We start from the raw sequence: 21,426 nt of genomic DNA, 5'->3' as shown, positions 1-21,426 counted from the left end.
CCCTGTCAAGTGCCTCTATGGTTTTTCTACAATCTCTCTGTGGACTGCCTGTAAGGAGTTTGTACCACCTCCTTGTGTTCTGTCTGTAAGGAGTTTTTATGTTCTCCCAGTGAACTGCCTGTAAGGAGTTTGTACTATCTCCCTGTTAACTGCCTGTAAGGAATTTGTACATTCTCACTCATAACAGCCTGTAAGGAGTTGTAACATCTCCCTGTGAAATGCCAGTAAGGAGTTTGTACATTCTCCCTGTGAACTGCCTGTATGGAGATTGTATGTTTTCCCTTTGAAAGGCCTATAATAAATTTGTACCATCTCCCTGTGAACTGCCTGTAAGGAGTTTGTACCATCACTATGTGAACTGCCAGTAAGGTGTTTGTACGTTCTACCTCTGTACTGCCAGTAATGAGTTTGTATGTTCTCCCTCTGAACTGCCTGTAAGGAGGTTATAAGTTCTCCCTGTCAAGTGCCTGTAAGGATTTTGCACCATCTCCCTGTGAACTGCCTGTAAGGAGTTTGTACCATCTCCCTGTGAACTGTCTGTAAGGAGTTTTTATGTTCTCCCAGTGAACTGCCTGGAAGGAGTTTGTACCATCTCCCTGTGAACTGCCTGTAAGGAATTTCTACATTCTCACTCATAACAGCCTGGAGGGAGTTTGTACCATCTCCCTGTGAACTGCCTGTGAGAAGTTTGTACTATCTCCGTGTGAACTGCCTGTAAGGAGTTTCTCCATCTCCCTGTAAGGAATTTATACCATCTCCCTGTGAACTGCCTGTAAGGAGTTTATACATTCTCCCTGTGAACTGCCTGTAAGGAGTTTATACATTCTCCCTGTGAACTGCCTATAAGGAGTTTGTACATTCTTCCTCTGAACTGCGTTTAAGGAGTTTATAAGTTGTCCCTGTGAACTGCCTGAATGGAGTTTGTACAATCTCTCTGTGAAATGCCTGTAAGGAGTTTGTACCACCTCCCTCTGTACAGCCCGTAAGGAATTTTTACGTTCTCCCAGTGAACTGCCTGTAAGGAGTTTGTACATTCTCCATGTGAACTGCCTGTAAGGAGTTTGTACCATCTACCTGTGAACGGCGTGTAAAGAGTTTGTACGTTCTCCCTTTGAACTGCCTGTAATGAGTTTGTACCATCTCCCTGTAAACTGCCTGTAAGGAGTTTGTACCATCTCTCTGTGAACCGCCAGAAAGGGTGTTTGTACCTTCTCCATGTGAGCTGCCTGTAATCAGTTTGTACCAACTCCCTGTGAACTGCCTGTAAGGAACTTGTACAATCTCCATGTGAACAACCTGCAAGGGCTTTGAACATTCTACCTGTGAACTGCCTGTAAGGAGTTTGTACCATCTAAGTGTGAACAGCCGGTAAGGAGTTTGTACATTCCTCCTGCGAACTGCCTGTAAGCAGTTTTTACCATCTCCCTGTGAACTGCCTGTAAGGAGTTTGTATGTTCTCACTGTGAACTGCCTGTAAGGAGTTTGTACCATATCCCTGTGAACTGCCTGTAAGCAGTTTTTACCATCTCCCTGTGAACTGCCTGTAAGGAGTTTGTATGTTTTCACTGTGAACTGTCGGTAAGGAGATTGTACTATCTCTCTGCAAACTGCCTGTATGGTTTTTGTACCATCTCTCTGTGAACTGCCAGTAATGTGCTTGTACATTTTCCCTGTGAACTGTCTGTAAAGAGTTTGTACGTTCTCCCTCTGAATTGCCTGTAAAGAGATTATTTGTTCTCCCTGTGAACTGCCTGTAAGGATTTTGTACCATCTCCTTGTGAACTGCCTGTACGGAGTTTGTACCGTCTCCCTGTGAACTGCCTGTAATGAGCTTGTAACATCTCAATGTGAATTGCCTGTAGGGTGTGTTTATGTTCTCCCTGTGAACTGCCTATAAGAAGTTTCTACGTTCTGCCTGTGAACTGCCAGTAAGGATTTGTATGTCCTCCCTGTCAACTGCCTGTAAGGATTTTGCACCATCTCCCTGTGAACAGCCAGTTTGGAGTTTGTACCATCTCCCTGTCACATGCCTGTGAGAAGTTTATACGATCTCCTGGTGAACTGCCTGTTTGAAGTTTGTACCATCTCCCTGTGAACTGCCAGTAAGGAGTTTGTACCATCTCCCTATGAACTGCCTGTAAGGAGTTGTAACATCTATCTGTGAAATGCCTGTAAGGAGTTTGTACACTCTCCTTGTGATCTGCCTGTAAGGAGTTTGTACCACCTCCCTCTGAACTGCCTGTAAGGGGTTTGTACCATCTCCCTGTGAACTGCCTGTAAGGAGTTTGTAACTTCTCCCTGTGAACTGCCTGTAAGGAGTTTGTACCATCACTATGTGAACTGCCAGTAAGGTGTTTGTACGTTCTACCTCTGTACTGCCGGTAATGAGTTTGTATGTTCTCCCTCTGAACTGCCTGTAAGGAGTTTATAAGTTCTCCCTGTCAAGTGCCTCTATGGTTTTTCTACCATCTCTCTGTGAACTGCCTGTAAGGAGATTGTACCACCTCCCTGTGTTCTGTCTGTAAGGAGTTTTTATGTTCTGCCAGTGAACTGCCTGGAAGGAGTTTGTACCATCTCCCTGTGAACTGCCTGTAAGGAATTTCTACATTCTCACTCATAACAGCCTGGAGGGAGTTTGTACCATTTCCCTGTGAACTGCCTGTTAGGAGTCTGTACAATGTCCTTGTGAATTGCCTGTTTGGATTTAGTGCCAACTCCCTGCGAACTGCTTGTACGGAGTCTGTAAGATCTCCCTGTGATCTTCTAGGATGATGTTTGTACCATCTCCCTGTGAGCTGCCTGTTCAGAGTTTGTACCATCTACTTGTGAACAGCTTGTAAGGATTTGCAACATCTCTCTGAAATCTACCTGCAAGCAGTTTGTACTTTCTCCATGTGAACTGCCTGTAATAACTTTGTACCAACTCCCTGTGAACTGCCTGTAATGAGTTTGTAACATCTCAATGTGAATTGCCTGTAGGGAGTGTTTACGTTCTCCCTGTGAACTGCCTATAAGGAGTTTCTACGTTCTGCCTGTGAACTGCCAGTAAGCAGTTTGTATGCTCTCTCTGTGAACAGCCTGTAATGAGTTTGAATGTCCTCCCTGTCAACCGCCTGTAAGGATTTTGCACCATCTCCCTGTGAACAGCCAGTTTGGAGTTTGTACCATCTCCCTGTCACATGCCTGTGAGAAGTTTATACCATCTCCTTGTGAACTGCCTGTTTGAAGTTTGTACCATCTCCCTGTGAACTGCCAGTAAGGAGTTTGTACCATCTCCCTATGAATTGCCTGTAAGGAGTTGTAACAGCTCCCTGTGAAATGCCTGTAAGGAGTTTGTACATCTCCTTGTGATTTGCCTGTAAGGAGTTTGTACCATCTCCCTGTGAACTGCCTGTTAGGAGTTTTTACCTTTTCCCTGTGGAATGTCAGCAAACAGTTTATATGTTCATCCTGGGAACTGCCTGTAAGGAGCTTGTACCATCTCCCTGCGAACAGTCTGTAAGAATTTTAGGCCTTCTCCCTGCGAACTGCCTGTAAGGAATATGTACGTTCTCCCTGTGAACTGCCTGTAATCAGTTTGTACGAACTCCCTGTGAACTGCCTTAAAAAAATTTTATACCATCTCTCTGTGAAATGCCGGTAAGGAGTTTGTGCGTTCTCCCTGTGAGCTGCCTTTTCGGAGTTTGTACCATCTCCTTGTGAACAGCTTGTAAGTAGTTGCACCATCTCTCTGAAAACTGCCTGTAAGCAGTTTTTAGGTTCTCCATGTGAACTGGCTGTAATCAATTTGTACCAACTCCCAGTGAACTGCCTGTAAGGAGTTTGTACCATCTCCCTGTGAACTGCCAGTAAGGACTTTGTACCATCTCCCTAAGAAATGCCTGTAAGGAGTTTGTACATTCTCTCTGTTATATGCCTGTAAGGAGCTTGTACCATCTCCCTGCGAACTGCCTGTAAGAATGTTAGACCTTCTCCCTGCGAACTGCCTGTAAGGAATTTGTACGTTCTCCATGTGAACTGCCTGTAATCAGTTTGTACCAACTCCCTCTGAACTACCTGAAAAAATTTTATACCATCTCCCTGTGAAATGCCGGTAAGGAGTTTGTGCGTTCTCCCTGTGAGCTCCCTGTTCGGAGTTTGTACCATCTCCTTGTGAACAGCTTGTAAGTAGTTGCACCATCTCTCTGAAAACTGCCTGCAAGCAGTTCTTACGTTCTCCATGTGAACCGATCTAATCAATTTGTACCAACTCCCTGTGAACTGCCTGTAAGGAGTTTGTACCATCTCCCTGTGAACTGCCTGTAAGGGGTTTGTACCATCTCCCTGTGAACTGCCTGTAAGGAGTTTGTAACTTCTCCCAGTGAACTGCCTGTAAGGAGTTTGTACCATCACTATGTGAACTGCCAGTAAGGTGTTTGTACGTTCTACCTCTGTACTGCCGGTAATGAGTTTGTATGTTCTCCCTCTGAACTGACTGTAAGGAGTTTATAAGTTCTCCCTGTCAAGTGCCTGTATGGTTTTTCTACCATCTCTCTGTGAGCTGCCTGTATGGTGTTTGTGACATCTCTCTGTGAACGGCCTGCAAGGATTTTGTACGTTCTCCCTGTGAACTGCCAGTAAGGAGATTATACCATCTCCCTGTGAACGAACTGTAAGGAGTTTGTACTATCTCCCTGTGAACTGCCTGTAATTAATTTGTACATTCTCACTCATAACAGCCTGGAAGGTGTTTGTACCATTTCCCTGTAAACTGCCTGTTAGGAGTTTGTACAATGTCCTTGTGAATTGCCTGTTTGGATTTTCTGCCAACTCCCTGCGAACTGCTTGTACGGAGTCTGTCAGATCTCCCTGTGATCTGCTAGGAAGATGTTCGTACCATCTCCCTGTGAGCTGCCTGTTCGGAGTTTGTACCATCTCCTTGTGAACAGCTTGTAAGGATTTGTAACATCTCTCTGAAATCTACCTGCAAGCAGTTTGTACCAACTCCCTGTGAACTGCCTGTAAGGAACTTGTACAATCTCCGTGTGCACAACCTGCAAGGGCTTTGAACACTCTACCTGTGAACTGCCTGTAAGGAGTTTGTACCATCTAAGTGTGAACAGCCGGTAAGGAGTTTGTACATTCCTCCTGCGAACTGCCAGTAAGCAGTTTTTACCATCTCCCTGTGAACTGCCTGTAAGGAGTTTGTATGTTCTCACTGTGAACTGCCTGTAAGGAGTTTGTACCATCTCCCTGTGAACTGCCTGTAAGGTTTTTGTACCATCTCCCTGTGAACTGCCTGTAAGCAGTTTGTACGTTTTCACTGTGAACTGCCTGTAAAGAGTCTGTACGTTCTCCCTCTGAACTGCCTGTAAAGAGATTATTTGTTCTCCCTGTGAACTGCCTTCAAGGATTTTGTACCATCTCCTTGTGAACTGCCTGTAGGGTGTGTTTACGTTCTCCCTGTGAACTGCCTATAAGGAGTTTCTACGTTCTGCCTGTGAACTGCCAGTAAGGAGTTTTTACGCTCTCTCTGTGAACTGCCTGTAAAGAGTTTGTATGTCCTCCCTGTCAACTGCCTGTAAGGATTTTGCACCATCTCCCTGTGAACTGCCAGTAAGGAGTTTGTACCATCTCCCTATGAACAGCCTGTAAGGATTTTGCACCATCTCCCTGTGAACAGCCAGTTTGGAGTTTATACCATCTCCCTGTCACATGCCTGTGAGAAGTTTATACCATCTCCTGGCGAACTGCCTGTTTGAAGTTTGTACCATCTCACTGTGAACTGCCAGTAAGGAGTTTGTACCATCTCCCTGTGAACTGCCTGTAAGGAGTTGTAACATCTCCCTGTGAAATGCCGGTAATGAGTTTGTACATTCTCCTTGTGATCTGCCTGTAAGAAGTTTGTACCATTTCCCTGAGAACTGCCAGTAAGGAGTTTGTACCATCTCCATATGAACTGCCTGTAAGGAGTTGTTACATCTCATTGTGAAATGCCGGTAAGGAGTTTGTACATTCTCCTTGTGATCTGCCTGCAAGGAGTTTGTACCATCTCCCTGTGAACTGCCTGTTAGGAGTTTGTACCTTTTCCCTGTGGCATGCCAGCAAACAGTTTATAAGTTCACCCTGGGAACTGCCTGTAAGGAGCTTGTACCATCTCCCTGCGAACTGCCTGTAAGAATTTTAGACCTTCTCCCTGCGAACTGCCTGTAAGGAATTTGTACGTTCTCCATGTGAACTGCCTGCAATCAGTTTGTACCAACTCCCTGTGAACTGCCTGCTAAAATGTTATACCATCTCCCTGTGAAATGCCGGTAAGGAGTTTGTGCGTTCTCCCTGTGAGCTGCCTGTTCAGAGTTTGTACCATCTCCTTGTGAACAGCTTGTAAGTAGTTGCACCATCTCTCTGAAAACTGCCTGTAAGCAGTTTTTACGTTCTCCATGTGAACCGATCTAATCAATTTGTACCAACTCCCTGTGAACTGCCTGTAAGGAGTTTGTACCACCTCCCTGTGAACTGCCTGTAAGGGGTTTGTACCATCTCCCTGTGAACTGCCTGTAAGGAGTTTGTAACTTCTCCCAGTGAACTTCCTGTAAGGAGTTTGTACCATCATTATGTGAACTGCCAGTAAAGTCTTTGTACGTTCTACCTCTGTACTGCCGGAAATGAGTTTGTATGTTCTCCATCTGAACTGCCTGTAAGGAGTTTATAAGTTCTCCCTGTCAAGTGCCTGTATGGTTTTTCTACCATCTCTCTGTGAACTGCCGGTAAGGAGTTTGTACCACCTCCCAGTGAACTGCCTGTAAGGAGTTTGTACCATCTCAGTGAACTGCCTGTAAGGAGTTTGTACCATCTCCCTGTGAACTGCCTGTAAGGAATTTGTACATTCTCACTCATAACAGCCTGGAAGGAATTTGTACCATTTCCCTGTAAACTGCCCGTTAGGAGTTTGTACAATGTCCTTGCAAATTGCCTGTTTGGATTTTGTGCCAACTCCCTGCGAACTGCTTGTACGGAGTCTGTAAGATCTCCCTGTGATCTTCTAGGAAGATGTTTGTACCATCTCCCTGTGAGCTGCCTGTTCGGAGTTTGTACCATCTCCTTGTGAACAGCTTGTAAGGATTTGTAACATCTCTCTGAAATCTACCTGCAAGCAATTTGTACGTTCTCCATGTGAACTGCCTGTAATCAGTTTGTACCAACTCCCTGTGAACTGCCTGTAAGGAATTTGTACAATCACCCTGTGAACAACCTGCAAGGGCTTTGAACATTCTCCCTGTGAACTGCCTGTAAGGAGTTTGTAGCATCTAAGTGTGAACAGCCTGTAAGGAGATTGTACATTCCTCCTGTGAACTGCCTGTAAGCAATTTTTACCATCTCCCTGTGAACTGCCTGTAAGGAGTTTGTATGTTCTCACTGTGAACTGCCTGTAAGGAGATTCTACTATCTCCCTGCAAACTGCCTGTATGGTTTTTGTACCATCTCTCTGTGAACTGCCAGTAATGTGCTTGTATGTTCTCCCTGTGAACTGTCTGTAAAGAGTTTGTACGTTCTCCCTCTGAACAGCCTGTAAAGAGTTTATTTGTTCTCCCTGTGAACTGCCTGTAAGGAGTTTGTACCATCTCCTTGTGAACTGCCTGTACGGAGTTTGTACCATCTCCCTGTGAACTGCCTGTAATGAGTTTGTAACATCTCAATGTGAATTGCCTGTAGGGTGTGTTTACGTTCTCCCTGTGAACCGCCTATAAGGAGTTTCTACGTTCTGCCTGTGAACTGCCAGTAAGGAGTTTGTACGCTCTCTCTGTGAACTGCCTGTAAGGAGTTTGTATGTCCTCCCTGTCAACTGCCTGTAAGGATTTTGCACCATCTCCCTGTGAACAGCCAGTTTGGAGTTTGTACCATCTCCCTGTCACATGCCTGTGAGAAGTTTATACCATCTCCTGGTGAACTGCCTGTTTGAAGTTTGTACCATCTCCCTGTGAACTGCCTGTAAGGAGTTTGTACATTCTCCTTGTGATCTGCCTGTAAGGAGTTTGTACCATCTCCCTGTGAACTGCCTGTTAGGAGTTTTTACCTTTTCCCTGTGGAATGCCAGCAAACAATTTATCCGTTCATCCTGGGAATTGCCTGTAAGGAGCTTGTACCATCTCCCTGCGAACTGCCTGTAAGAATTTTAGACCTTCTCCCTGCGAACTGCCTGTAAGGAGTTTATACCATCTCCCTGCGAACTGCCTGTAAGAATTTTAGACCTTCTCCCTGCGAACTGCCGGTAAGGAATTTGTACGTTCTCCATGTGAACTGCCTGTAAAGAGTTTATTTGTTCTCCCTGTGAACTGCCTGTAAGGATTTTGTACCATCTCCTTGTGAACTGCCTGTAAGGAGTTTGTACCATCTCCCTGTGAACTGCCTGTAATGTGTTTGTAACATCTCAATGTGAATTGCCTGTAGGGTGTGTTTACGTTCTCCCTGTGAACCGCCTATAAGGAGTTTCTACGTTCTGCCTGTGAACTGCCAGTAAGGAGTTTGTACGCTCTCTCTGTGAACTGCCTGTAAGGAGTTTGTATGTCCTCCCTGTCAACTGCCTGTAGGATTTTGCACCATCTCCCTGTGAACAGCCAGTTTGGAGTTTGTATCATCTCCCTGTCACATGCCTGTGAGAAGTTTATACCATCTCCTGGTGAACTGCCTGTTTGAAGTTTGTACCATCTCCCTGTGAACTGCCTGTAAGGATTTTTTACCATCTCCCTGTGAACTGCCTGTTAGGAGTTTTTACCTTTTCCCTGTGGAATGCCAGCAAACAATTTATACATTCATCCTGGAAATTGCCTGTAAGGAACTTGTACCATCTCCCTGCGAACTGCCTGTAAGAATTTTAGACCGTCTCCCTGTGAACTGCCTGTAAGCAGTTTTTACCATCTCCCTGTGAACTGCCTGTAAGGAGTTTGTATGTGTTCACTGTGAACTGTTGGTAAGGAGATTGTACTATCTCTCTGTGAACTGCCTGTATGGTTTTTGTGCCATCTCTCTGTGAACTGCCAGTAATGTGCTTGTACATTCTCCCTGTGAACTGCCTGCAAGGATTTTGTACGTTCTCCCTGTGAACTGCCTGTAAAGAGATTATTTGTTCTCCCTGTGAACTGCCTGTAAGAAGTTTGTACCATCTCCTTGTGAACTGCCTGTAAGGAGTTTGTACCGTCTCCCTGTGAACTGCCTGTAATGAGTTTGTAACATCTCAATGTGAATTGCCTGTAGGGTGTGTTTACGTTCTCCCTGTGAACTGCCTATAAGGAGTTTCTACGTTCTGCCTGTGAACTGCCAGTAAGGAGTTTGTACGCTCTCTCTGTGAACTGCCTGTAAGGAGTTTGTATGTCCTCCCTGTCAACTGCCTGTAAGGATTTTGCACCATCTCCCTGTGAACAGCCAGTTTGGAGTTTGTACTATCTCCCTGTCACATGCCTGTGAGAAGTTTATACCATCTCCTGGTGAACTGCCTGTTTGAAGTTTGTACCATCTCCCTGTGAACTGCCAGTAAGGAGTTTGTACCATCTCCCTATGAACTGCCTGTAAGGAGTTGCATCATCTCCCTGTGAAATGCCTTTAAGGAGTTTGTACGTTCTCCCTGTGAGCTGCCTGTTCGGAGTTTGTACCACCTCCTTGTGAACAGCTTGTAAGTAGTTGCACCATCGCTCTGAAAACTGCCTGTAAGGAGTTTGTACGTTCTCCATGTGAACTGGCTGTAATCAATTTGTACCAACTCCCTGTGAACTGCCTGTAAGGAATTTGTACCATCTCCCTGTGAACTGCCTGTAAGGAGTTTGTACCATATCCCTGTGAACTGCCTGTAAGGAGTTTGTATGTTCTCACTGTGAACTGCCTGTAAGGAGTTTGTACCATCTCCCTGTGAACTGCCTGTAAGGAGTTTGTACCATCTCCCTGTGAACTGCCTGTAAGGAGTTTGTATGTTCTCACTGTGAACTGCCTGTAAGGAGTTTGTACCATCTCCCTGTGAACTGCCAGTAAGGAGTTTGTACGTTCTCACTGTGTACTGCCGGTAATGAGTTTGTATGTTCTCCCTCTGAACTGCCTGTAAGGAGTTTATAAGTTCTCCCTGTCAAGTGCATCTATGGTTTTTCTACCATCTCCCTGTGAACTGCCTGTAAGGAGTTTGCACTATCTCCCTGTGAACTGCCTGTAATCAGTTTGTACCAACTCCCTGTGAACTGCCTGAAAAAATTTTATACCATCTCCCTGTGAAATGCCGGTAAGGAGTTTGTGCGTTCTCCCTGTGAGCTGCCTTTTCGGAGTTTGTACCATCTCCTTGTGAACAGCTTGTAAGTAGTTGCACCATCTCTCTGAAAACTGCCTGTAAGCAGTTTTTACATTCTCCATGTGAACTGGCTGTAATCAATTTGTACCAACTCCCTGTGAACTGCCTGTAAGGAGTTTGTACCACCTCCCTGTGAACTGCCAGTAAGGACTTTGTACCATCTCCCTGTGAACTGCCTGTAAGGAGTTTGTACATTCTCCCTGTGAACTGCCTGTAAGGAGTTTGTACCATCTCCCTGTGAACTGCCTGTAAGGGGTTTGTACCATCTCCCTGTGAACTGCCTGTAAGGAGTTTGTAACTTCTCCCAGTGAACTGCCTGTAAGGAGTTTGTACCATCACTATGTGAACTGCCAGTAAGGTGTTTGTACGTTCTACCTCTGTACTGCCGGTAATGAGTTTGTATGTTCTCCCTCTGAACTGCCTGTAAGGCGGTTATAAGTTCTCCCTGTCAAGTGCCTGTATGGTTTTTCTACCATCTCTCTGTGAACTGCCTGTAAGGAGTTTGTACCACCTCCCTGTGAACTGCCTGTAAGGAGTTTGTAACTTCTCCCAGTGAAATGCCTGTAAGGAGTTTGTACCATCTCTCTGTGAACTGCCTGTAAGGAATTTGTACCATCTCCCTGTGAACTGCTAGGATTTTTGTTCGTACCATCTCCCTGTGAGCTGCCTGTTCGGAGTTTGTACCATCTCCTTGTGAACAGCTTGTAAGGATTTGTAACATCTCTCTGAAATCTATCTGCAATCAGTTTGTACGTTCTCCATGTGAACTGCCTGTAATCAGTTTGTACCAACTCCCTGTGAACTGCCTGTAAGGTATTTGTATGTTTTCACTTTGAACTGCCTGTAAGGAGATGCTACTATCTCCCTGCGAACTGCCTGTAAGGAACTTGTACCATCTGCCTGTGAACTGCCTGTAATCAGTTTGTACCAACTCCCTGTGAACTGCCTGAAAAAATTTTATACCATCTCCCTGTGAAATGCCGGTAAGGAGTTTGTGCGTTCTCCCTTTGAGTTGCCATTTCGGAGTTTGTACCATCTCCTTGTGAACAGCTTGTAAGTAGTTGCCCCATCTCTCTGAAAACTGCCTGTAAGCAGTTTTTACGTTCTCCATGTGAACTGGCTGTAATCAATTTGTACCAACTCCCTGTGAACTGCCTGTAAGGAGTTTGTACCATCTCCCTGTGAACTGCCTGTAAGGGGTTTGTACCATCTCCCTGTGAACTGCCTGTAAGGAGTTTGTACATTCTCTCTGTTATATGCCTGTACGGAGTTTGTACCATCTCCCTGTGAACTGCCTGTAAGGGGTTTGTATGTTTTCACTGTGAACTGCCTGTAAGGAGATTCTACTATCTCCCGTTGAACTGCCTGTATGGTTTTTGTACCATCTCTCTGTGAACTGCCAGTAATGTGCTTCTACATTCTCCCTGTGAACAGTCTGTAAAGAGTTTGTACGTTCTCCCTGTGAACTGCCTGTAAAGAGTTTATTTGTTCTCCCTGTGAACTGCCTGTAAGGATTTTGTACCATCTCCTTGTGAACTGCCTGTACGGAGTTTGTACCATCTCCCTGTGAACAGCCTGTAATGAGTTTGTAACATCTCAATGTGAATTGCCTGTAGGGTGTGTTTACGTTCTCCCTGTGAACTGCCTATAAGGAGTTTCTACATTCTGCCTGTGAACTGCCAGTAGGGAGTTTTTACGCTCTCTCTGTGAACTGCCTGTAAAGAGTTTGTATGTCCTCCCTGTCAACTGCCTGTAAGGATTTTGCACCATCTCCCTGTGAACTGCCAGTATGGAGTTTGTACCATCTCCCTATGAACTGCCTGTAAGGAGTTGCATCATCTCCCTGTGAAATGCCTTTAAGGAGTTTGTACGTTCTCCCTGTGAGCTGCCTGTTCGGAGTTTGTACCACCTCCTTGTGAACAGCTTGTAAGTAGTTGCACCATCGCTCTGAAAACGGCCTGTTTTTACGTTCTCCATGTGAACTGGCTGTAATCACTTTGTACCAACTCCCTGTCAACTGCCTGTAAGAAATTTGTACAATCTCCCTGTGAACTGCCTGTAAGGAATTTGTACAATATCCCTGTGAACTGCCTGTAAGATGTGTGTACATTCTCCCTGTGAATGCCTGTAAGGAGTTTGTACCATCTCCCTGTGAACTGCCTGTAAGGAGTTTGTACCATTTCCCTGTGAACTGCCTGTTAGGAGTTTGTACAATGTCCTTGTGAATTGCCTGTTTGGATTTTGTGCCAACTCCCTGCGAACTGCTTGTACGGAGTCTGTAAGATCTCCCTGTGATCTTCTAGGAAGATGTTTGTACCATCTCCCTGTGAGCTGCCTGTTCGGAGTTTGTACCATCTCCTTGTGAACAGCTTGTAAGGATTTGTAACATCTCTCTGAAATCTACCTGCAAGCAGTTTGTACGTTCTCCATGTGAACTGCCTGTAATCAGTTTGTACCAACTCCCTCTGAACTGCCTGTAAGGACTTTGTACCATCTAAGTGTGAACAGCCTGTAAGGAGTTTGTACATTCCTCCTGCGAACTGCCTGTAAGCAGTTTTCACCATCTCCCTGTGAACTCCTAGGAAGGAGTTTGTATGTTCTCACAGTGAACAGCCTGTAAGGAGTTTGTACCATATCCCTGTGAACTGCCTGTAAGCAGTTTTTACCATCTCCCTGTGAACTGCCTGTAAGGAGTTTGTACCATATCCCTGTGAACTGCCTGTAAGCAGTTTGTATGTTTTCACTGTGAACTGCCTGTAAGGAGATTCTACTATCTCCCTGCGAACTGCCTGTATGGTTTTTGTACCATCTCTCTGTGAACTGCCAGTAATGTGCTTGTACATTCTCCCTGTGAACTGTCTGTAAGTAGTTTGTATGTTCTCCCTCTGAACTGCTTGTAAAGAGTTTATTTGTTCTCCCTGTGAACTGCCTGTAAAGAATTTGTACCATCTCCTTGTGAACTGCCTGTACGGAGTTTGTACCATCTCCCTGTGAACTGCCTGTAATGAGTTTGTAACATCTCAATGTGAATTGTCTGTAGAGTGTGTTTACGTTCTCCCTGTGAACTGCCTTTCAGGAGTTTCTATGTTCTGCCTGTGAACTGCCTGTAAGGAGTTTGTATGTCCTCCCTGTCAACTGCCTGTAGGATTTTGCACCATCTCCCTGTGAACAGCCAGTTTGGAGTTTGTACCATCTCCCTGTCACATGCCTGTGAGAAGTTTATACCATCTCCTGGTGAACTGCCTGTTTGAAGTTTGTACCATCTCCCTGTGAACTGCCAGTAAGGAGTTTGTACCATCTCCCTATGAACTGCCTGTAAGGAGTTGTAACATCTCCCTGTGAAATGCCTGTAAGGAGTTTGTACATTCTCCTTGTGATCTGCCTGTAAGGATTTTGTAACATCTCCCTGTGAACTGCCTGTTAGGAGTTTGTACAATTTCCCTGTGGAATGCCAGCAAACAATTTATACATTCCCCCTGGGAACTGCCTGTAAGGAGCTTGTACCATCTCTCTGCGAACTGCCTGTAACAATTTTAGACCGTCTCCCTGCGAACTGCCTGTAAGGAATTTGTACGTTCTCCCTGTGAACTGCCTTTAATCAGTTTGTACCAAATCCCTGTGAACTGCCTGTAATCAGTCTGTACCAACTCCCTGTGAACTGCCTGAAAAAATTTTATACCATCTCCCTGTGAAATGCCGGTAAGGAGTTTGTGCGTTCTCCCTGTGAGCTGCCAGTTCGGAGTTTGTACCATCTCCTTGTGAACAGCTTGTAAGTATTTGCACCATCTCTCTGAAAACAGCCTGTAAGCAGTTTTTACGTTCTCCATGTGAACTGGCTGTAATCAATTTGTACCAACTCACTGTGAACTGCCTGTAAGGAGTTTGTACCATCTCCCTGTGAACTGCCAGTAAGGACTTTGTACCATCTCCCTATGAACTGCCTGTAAGGAGTTTGTACATTCTCTCTGTTATATGCCTATACGGAATTTGTACCATATCCCTGTGAACTGCCTGTAAGGAGTTTTTACATTCTCCCAGTGAACAGCCTGTAAGGAATTTGTACCATCTCTGTGTGAACTGTAAGTAAAGTGTTTGTACGTTCTCTCTGTCAGCTGCCTGTAAGAAGTTTCTACGTTTTCCCTCTGAACTTCCTGTAAGGAGTTTATATGTTCACCCTATGAACTGCCAGTATGGTGTTTGCACCATCTCCCTGTGAACTGTCTGTAAGGAGTTTGCACCATCATTATGTGAACTGCCAGTAAGGTGTTTTTACGTTCTCCCTCTGAACGGCCTGTAACGAGTTTGTATGTTCTCCCTCGGAACTGACTGTAAGGAGTTTGTAAGTTCTACCTGTGAACTGCCTGTAATCAGTTTGTACAAAATCCCTGTGAACTGCCTGTAATCAGTCTGTACCAACTCCCTTTGAACTGCCTGAAAAAATTTTATATCATCTCCCTGTGAAATGCCGGTAAGGAGTTTGTGCGTTCTCCCTGTGAGCTGCCTGTTCGGAGTTTGTACCATCTCCTTGTGAACAGCTTGTAAGTATTTGCACCATCTCTCTGAAAACTGCCTGTAAGCAGTTTTTACGTTCTCCATGTGAACTGGCTGTAATCAATTTGTACCAACTCCCTGTGAACTGCCTGTAAGAAGTTTGTACCATCTCCCTGTGAACTGCCAGTAAGGACTTTGTACCATCTCCCTATGAACTGCCTGTAAGATGTTTGTACATTCTCTCTGTTATATGCCTGTACGGAGTTTGTACCATCTCCCTGTGAACTGCCTGTAAGCGGTTTGTACCATCTCCCTGTGAACTGCCTGTAAGGAGTTTGTACCATCACTATGTGAACTGCCAGTAAGGTGTTTGTACGTTCTACCTCTGTACTGCCAGTAATGAGTTTGTATGTTCTCCCTCTGAACTGCCTGTAAGGAGTTTATAAGTTCTCCCTGTCAAGTGCCTGTATGGTTTTTCTACCATCTCTCTGTGAACAGCCTGTAAGGAGTTTGTACCACCTCCCTGTGTTCTGTCTGTAAGGAGTTTTTATGTTCTCCCAGTGAACTGCCTGTAAGGAGTTTATACCATCTCCCTGTGAACTGCCTGTAAGGAATTTGTACATTCTCACTCATAACAGCCTGTAAGGAGTTTTTCCATTTCCCTGTGAACTGCCTGTTAGGAGTTTGTACAATGTCTTTGTGAATTGCCTGTTTGGATTTTGTGCCAACTCCCTGCGAACTGCTTGTACGGAGTCTGTAAGATCTCCCTGTGATCTGCTAGGAAGATGTTTGTACCATCTCCCTGTGAGCTGCCTGTTCGGAGTTTGTACCATCTCCTTGTGAACAGCTTGTAAGGATTTGTAACATCTCTCTGAAATCTACCTGCAAGCAATTTGTACGTTCTCCATGTGAACTGCCTGTAATCAGTTTGTACCAACTCCCTGTGAACTGCCTGTAAGGAATTTGTACAAACTCCCTGTGAACTGCCTGTAATCAGTTTGTACCAACTCCCTGTGAACTGCCTGTAAGGAATTTGTACAAACTCCCTGTGAACTGCCTGTAAACAGTTTTTACCATCTCCCTGTGAACTGCCTGTAAGGAGTTTGTATGTTTTCATTGTGAACTGACTGTAAGGAGATTCTACTATCTCCCTGTGAACTGCCTGTATGGTTTTTGTACCATCTCTCTGTGAACTGCCAGTAATGTGTTTGTACGTTCTCCCTCTGAACTGTCTGTAAAGAGTTTGTACGTTCTCCCTCTGAACTGCCTGTAAAGAGTTTATTTGTTCTCCCTGTGAACTGCCTGTAAGGATTTTGCACCATCTCCCTGTGAACAGCCAGTTTGGAGTTTGTACCATCTCCCTGTCACATGCCTGTGAGAAGTTTATACCATCTCCTGGTGAACTGCCTGTTTGAAGTTTGTACCATCTCCCTGTGAACTGCCAGTAAGGAGTTTGTACCATCTCCCTATGAACTGCCTGTAAGGAGTTGTAACATCTCCCTGTGAAATGCCTGTAAGGAGTTTGTACCATCTCCCTGTGAACTGCCTGTAAGGAGTTTGTACCATCTCCCTGTGAACTGCCTGTTAGGAGTTTGTACCTTTTCCCTGTGGAATGCCAGCAAACAGTTTATACGTTCACCCTGGGAACTGCCTGTAAGGAGCTTGTACCATCTCCCTGCGAACTGCCTGTAAGAATTTTAGACCTTCTCCCTGCGAACTGCCTGTAAGGAATATGTACGTTCTCCCTGTGAACTGACTGTAATCAGTTTGTACCAACTCCCTGTGAACTGCCTGAAAAAATTTTATACCATCTCCTTGTGAAATGCCTGTAAGGAATTTGTACGTTCTCCCTGTGAGCTGCCTGTTCGGAGTTTGTACCATCTCCTTGTGAACAGCTTGTAAGTAGTTGCACCATCTCTCTGAAAACTGCCTGTAAGCAGTTTTTACGTTCTCCATGTGAACTGCTGTAATCAATTTGTACCAACTCCCTGTGAACTACCTGTAAGGAGTTTGTACATTCTCTCTGTTATATGCCTGTACGGAGTTTGTACAATCTCCCTGTGAACTGCCTGTAAGGGGTTTGTATCATCTCCCTGTGAACTGCCTGTAAGGGGTTTGTACCACCTCCCTGTGTTCTGCTTGTAAGGAGTTTTTACATTCTCCCAGTGAACTGCCTGTGAGGAATTTGTAACTTCTCCCAGTGAACTGCCAGTAAAGTGTTTGTACGTTCTCTCTGTCAGCGGCCTGTAAGAAGTTTCTACGTTCTCCCTCTGAACTGCCTGTAAGGAGTTTATATGTACTCCCTATGAACTGCCAGTATGGTGTTTGTATGTTCTCTCTGTGAACTGCCTGTAAGGAGTTTGTACCATCTCCCTGTGAACTGCCAGAAAGGAGTTTGTACGTTTTGCCTCTGAACTGCCTGTAACAAGTTTGTATGTTCTCCCTCGGAACTGACCTTAAGGAGTTCATAAGTTCTCCCTGTGAACTGCCTGTATGGTTTTTATACATTGTCCCAGTGAACTGCCTGTAAGGAGTTTGTACCATCTCCCTGTGAGCTGCCTGTAAGGAATTTGTACCATCTCCATGTGAACTGCCTGTATGGGGTTTGTACCACCTCCCTGTGTTCTGCCTGTAAGGAGTTTTTACATTCTCCCAGTGAACTGCCTGTAAGGAATTTGTAACTTCTCCCAGTGAACTGCCAGTAAAGTGTTTGTTCATTCTCTCTGTCAGCTGCCTGTAAGAAGTTTCTACGTTCTCCCTCTGAACTGCCTGTAAGGAGTTTATATGTTCTCCCTATAAACTGCTGGTATGATGTTTGCACCATCTCCCTGTGAACTGCCTGTAAGGAGTTTGCACCATCTCTATGTGAACTGCCAGTAAGGTGTTTTTACGTTCTCCCTCTGAACTGCCTGTAACAAGTTTGTATGTTCTCCCTCGGAACTGACTGTAAGGAGTTCATAAGTTCTCCCTGTGAACTGCCTGTATGTAGTTTGTACATTCTCCCTGTGAGCTGCCTGTAATGAGTTTCTACCATCTCCCTGTGAATTGCCTGTAAGGAGTTTGTACCATCTCCCTGTGAACTGCCTGTAAGGAATTTGTACCATCTCCATGTGAACTGCCTGTATGGAGTTTCAACGTTATTTCCGTGAACTGCCTGTAAGGAATTTGTATATTCTCCCTGTGAACTGCCAGTAAGGTGTTTGTATGTTCTCCCTCTGAACTGCCTGTAAGTAGTTTGTACCTTCTCCATCTGAACAGCCTGTAAGTATTTTATAAGTTCTCCCTGTCAACTGCCTATAATGTGTTTCTACCATCTCCCTGGGAACAGCCTGTAAGGAGTTTGCACCATCTCATTCTGAACTGTCTGTAAGGAGTTTGTTCGTTCTCCCTGTGATCTGACTGTAAGCAGTTTATACCATCTCCCCATGAACTGCCAGTAAGGTGTTTGTACGTTCTCCCTCTGAACTGTCTGCAAAGAGTTTGTACGTTCTCCCTCTGAACTGCCTGTAAAATTGTTTATTTGTTCTCCCTGTGAACTGCCTGTAAGGATTTTGCACCATCTCCCTGTGAACAGCCAGTTTGAAGTTTGTACCATCTCCCTGTCACATGCCTGTGAGAAGTTTATACCATCTCCTGGTGAACTGCCTGTTTGAAGTTTATACCATCTCCCCATGAACTGCCAGTAAGGTGTTTGTACGTTCTCCCTCTGAACTGTCTGTAAAGAGTTTGTACGTTCTCCCTCTGAACTGCCTGTAAAATTGTTTATTTGTTCTCCCTGTGAACTGCCTGTAAGGATTTTGCACCATCTCCCTGTGAACTGCCAGTAAGGAGTTTGTACCATCTCCCTATGAACTGCCTGTAAGGAGTTGTAACATCTCCCTGTGAAATGCCTGTAAGGAGTTTGTACCATCTCCCTATGAACTGCCTGTAAGGAGTCTGCACTATCTCCCTGTGAACTGCCTGTTAGGAGTTTGTACCTTTTCCCTGTTGAATGCCAGCAAACAGTTTATACGTTCACCCTGGGAACTGCCTGTAAGGAGCTTGTACCATCTCCCTGCGAACTGCCTGTAAGAATTTTAGACCTTCTCCCTGCGAACTGCCTGTAAGGAGTTTATACCATCTCCCTGTGAACTGCCTGTAATGAGTTTGTACCAACTCCCTGTGAACTGCCTGAAAAAATGTTATACCATCTCCCTGTGAAATGCCAGTAAGGAGTTTGTGCGTTCTCCCTGTGAGCTGCCCATTCGGAGTTTGTACCATCTCCTTGTGAACAGCTTGTAAGTAGTTGCACCATCTCTCTGAAAACTGCCTGTAAGCAGTTTTTACGTTCTCCATGTGAACTGGCTGTAATCAATTTGTACCAACTCCCTGTGAACTGCCTGAAAGGAGTTTGTACATTCTCCCTGTGAACTGCCTGTAAGGAGTTTGTACCATCTCCCTGTGAACTGCCTGTAAGGAATTTGTACCATCTCCATGTGAACTGCCTGTATGGGGTTTGTACCACCTCCCTGTGTTCTGCCTGTAAGGAGTTTTTACATTCTCCCAGTGAACTGCCTGTAAGGAATTTGTATCTTCTCCCAGTGAACTGCCAGTAAAGTGTTTGTTCATTCTCTCTGTCAGCTGCCTGTAAGAAGTTTCTACGTTCTCCCTCTGAACTGCCTGTAAGGAGTTTATATGTTCTCCCTATGAACTGCCGGTATGATGTTTGCACCATCTCCCTGTGAACTGCCTGTAAGGAGTTTGCACCTTCTCTATGTGAACTGCCAGTAAGGTGTTTTTACGTTCTCCCTCTGAACTGCCTGTAACAAGTTTGTATGTTCTCCCTCGGAACTGACTGTAAGGAGTTCATAAGTTCTCCCTGTGAACTGCCTGTATGGTTTTTATACATTCTCCCAGTGAACTGCCTGTAAGGAGTTTGTACCATCTCCCTGTGACCTGCCTGTAAGGAGTTTGTACCATCTTCCCGTGTTCTGCCTGTAAGGAGTTTTTACATTCTCCAGGTGAACTGCCTGTAGGGAGTTTGTACCACCTCCCTGTGTTCTGCCTGTAAGGAGTTTTTACATTCTCCCAGTGAACTGCCTGTAAGGAATTTGTAACTTCTCCCAGTGAACTGCCAGTAAAGTGTTTGTACGTTCTCTCTGTCAGCTGCCTGTAAGAAGTTTCTACGTTCTCCCTCTGAACTGCCTGTAAGGAGTTTATATGTTCTCCCTATGAACTGCCAGTATGGTGTTTGCACCATCTCCCTGTGAACTGCCTGTAAGGAGTTTGCACCATCTCTATCTGAACTGCCAGTAAGGTGTTTTTACGTTCTCCCTCTGAACTGCCTGTAACAAGTTTGTATGTTCTCCCTCGGAACTGACCTTAAGGAGTTCATAAGTTCTCCCTGTGAACTGCCTGTATAGTTTTTATACATTCTCCCAGTGAACTGCCTGTAAGGAGTTTGTACCATCTCCCTGTGAACTGCCTGTAAGGAGTTTGTACCATCTCCCTGTGAACTGCCTGTAAGGAATTTGTACCATCTCCATGTGAACTGCCTGTATGGAGTTTCAACGTTATTTCCGTGAACTGCCTGTAAGGAATTTGTATATTCTCCCTGTGAACTGCCAGTAAGGTGTTTGTATGTTCTCCCTCTGAACTGCCTGTAAGTAGTTTGTACCTTCTCCATCTGAAAAGCCTGTAAGTATTTTATAAGTTCTCCCTGTCAACTGCCTATAATGTGTTTCTACCATCTCCCTGGGAACAGCCTGTAAGGAGTTTGCACCATCTCAATCTGAACTGTCTGTAAGGAGTTTGTTCGTTCTCCCTGTGATCTGACTGTAAGCAGTTTGTACCATCTCCCCGTGAACTGCCAGTAAGGTGTTTGTACGTTCTCCCTCTGAACTGTCTGTAAAGAGTTTGTACGTTCTCCCTCTGAACTGCCTGTAAAGAGTTTATTTGTTCTCCCTGTGAACTGCCTGTAAGGATTTTGCACCATCTCCCTGTGAACAGCCAGTTTGGAGTTTGTACCATCTCCCTGTCACATGCCTGTGAGAAGTTTATACCATCTCCTGGTGAACTGCCTGTTTGAAGTTTGTACGTCTCCCTGTGAACTGCCAGTAAGGAGTTTGTAACATCTCCCTGTGAAATGCCTGTAAGGAGTTTGTACCATCTCCCTATGAACTGCCTGTAAGGAGTCTGCACTATCTCCCTGTGAACTGCCTGTTAGGAGTTTGTACCTTTTCCCTGTGGAATGCCAGCAAACAGTTTATACGTTCACCCTGGGAACTGCCTGTAAGGAGCTTGTACCATATCCCTGTGAACTGCCTGTAAGAATTTTAGACCTTCTCCCTGCGAACTGCCTGTAAGGAATTTGTACGTTCTCCCTGTGAACTGCCTGTAATCAGTCTGTACCAACTCCCTGTGAACTGCCTGAAAAAATGTTATACCATCTCCCTGTGAAATGCCGGTAAGGAGTTTGTGCGTTCTCCCTGTGAGCTGCCTGTTCGGAGTTTGTACCATCTCCTTGTGAACAGCTTGTAAGTAGTTGCACCATCTCTCTGAAAACTGCCTGTAAGCAGTTTTTACGTTCTCCATGTGAACTGCTGTAATCAATTTGTACCAACTCCCTGTGAACTACCTGTAAGGAGTTT

The sequence above is a fragment of the Mobula hypostoma genome, chromosome 3, assembly GCF_963921235.1.
Source record: "Mobula hypostoma chromosome 3, sMobHyp1.1, whole genome shotgun sequence".
Lineage (NCBI taxonomy): Eukaryota > Metazoa > Chordata > Chondrichthyes > Myliobatiformes > Myliobatidae > Mobula > Mobula hypostoma.
The sequence above is the reverse complement of the archived record's forward strand: the minus strand, read 5'-3'. Positions refer to the sequence as shown.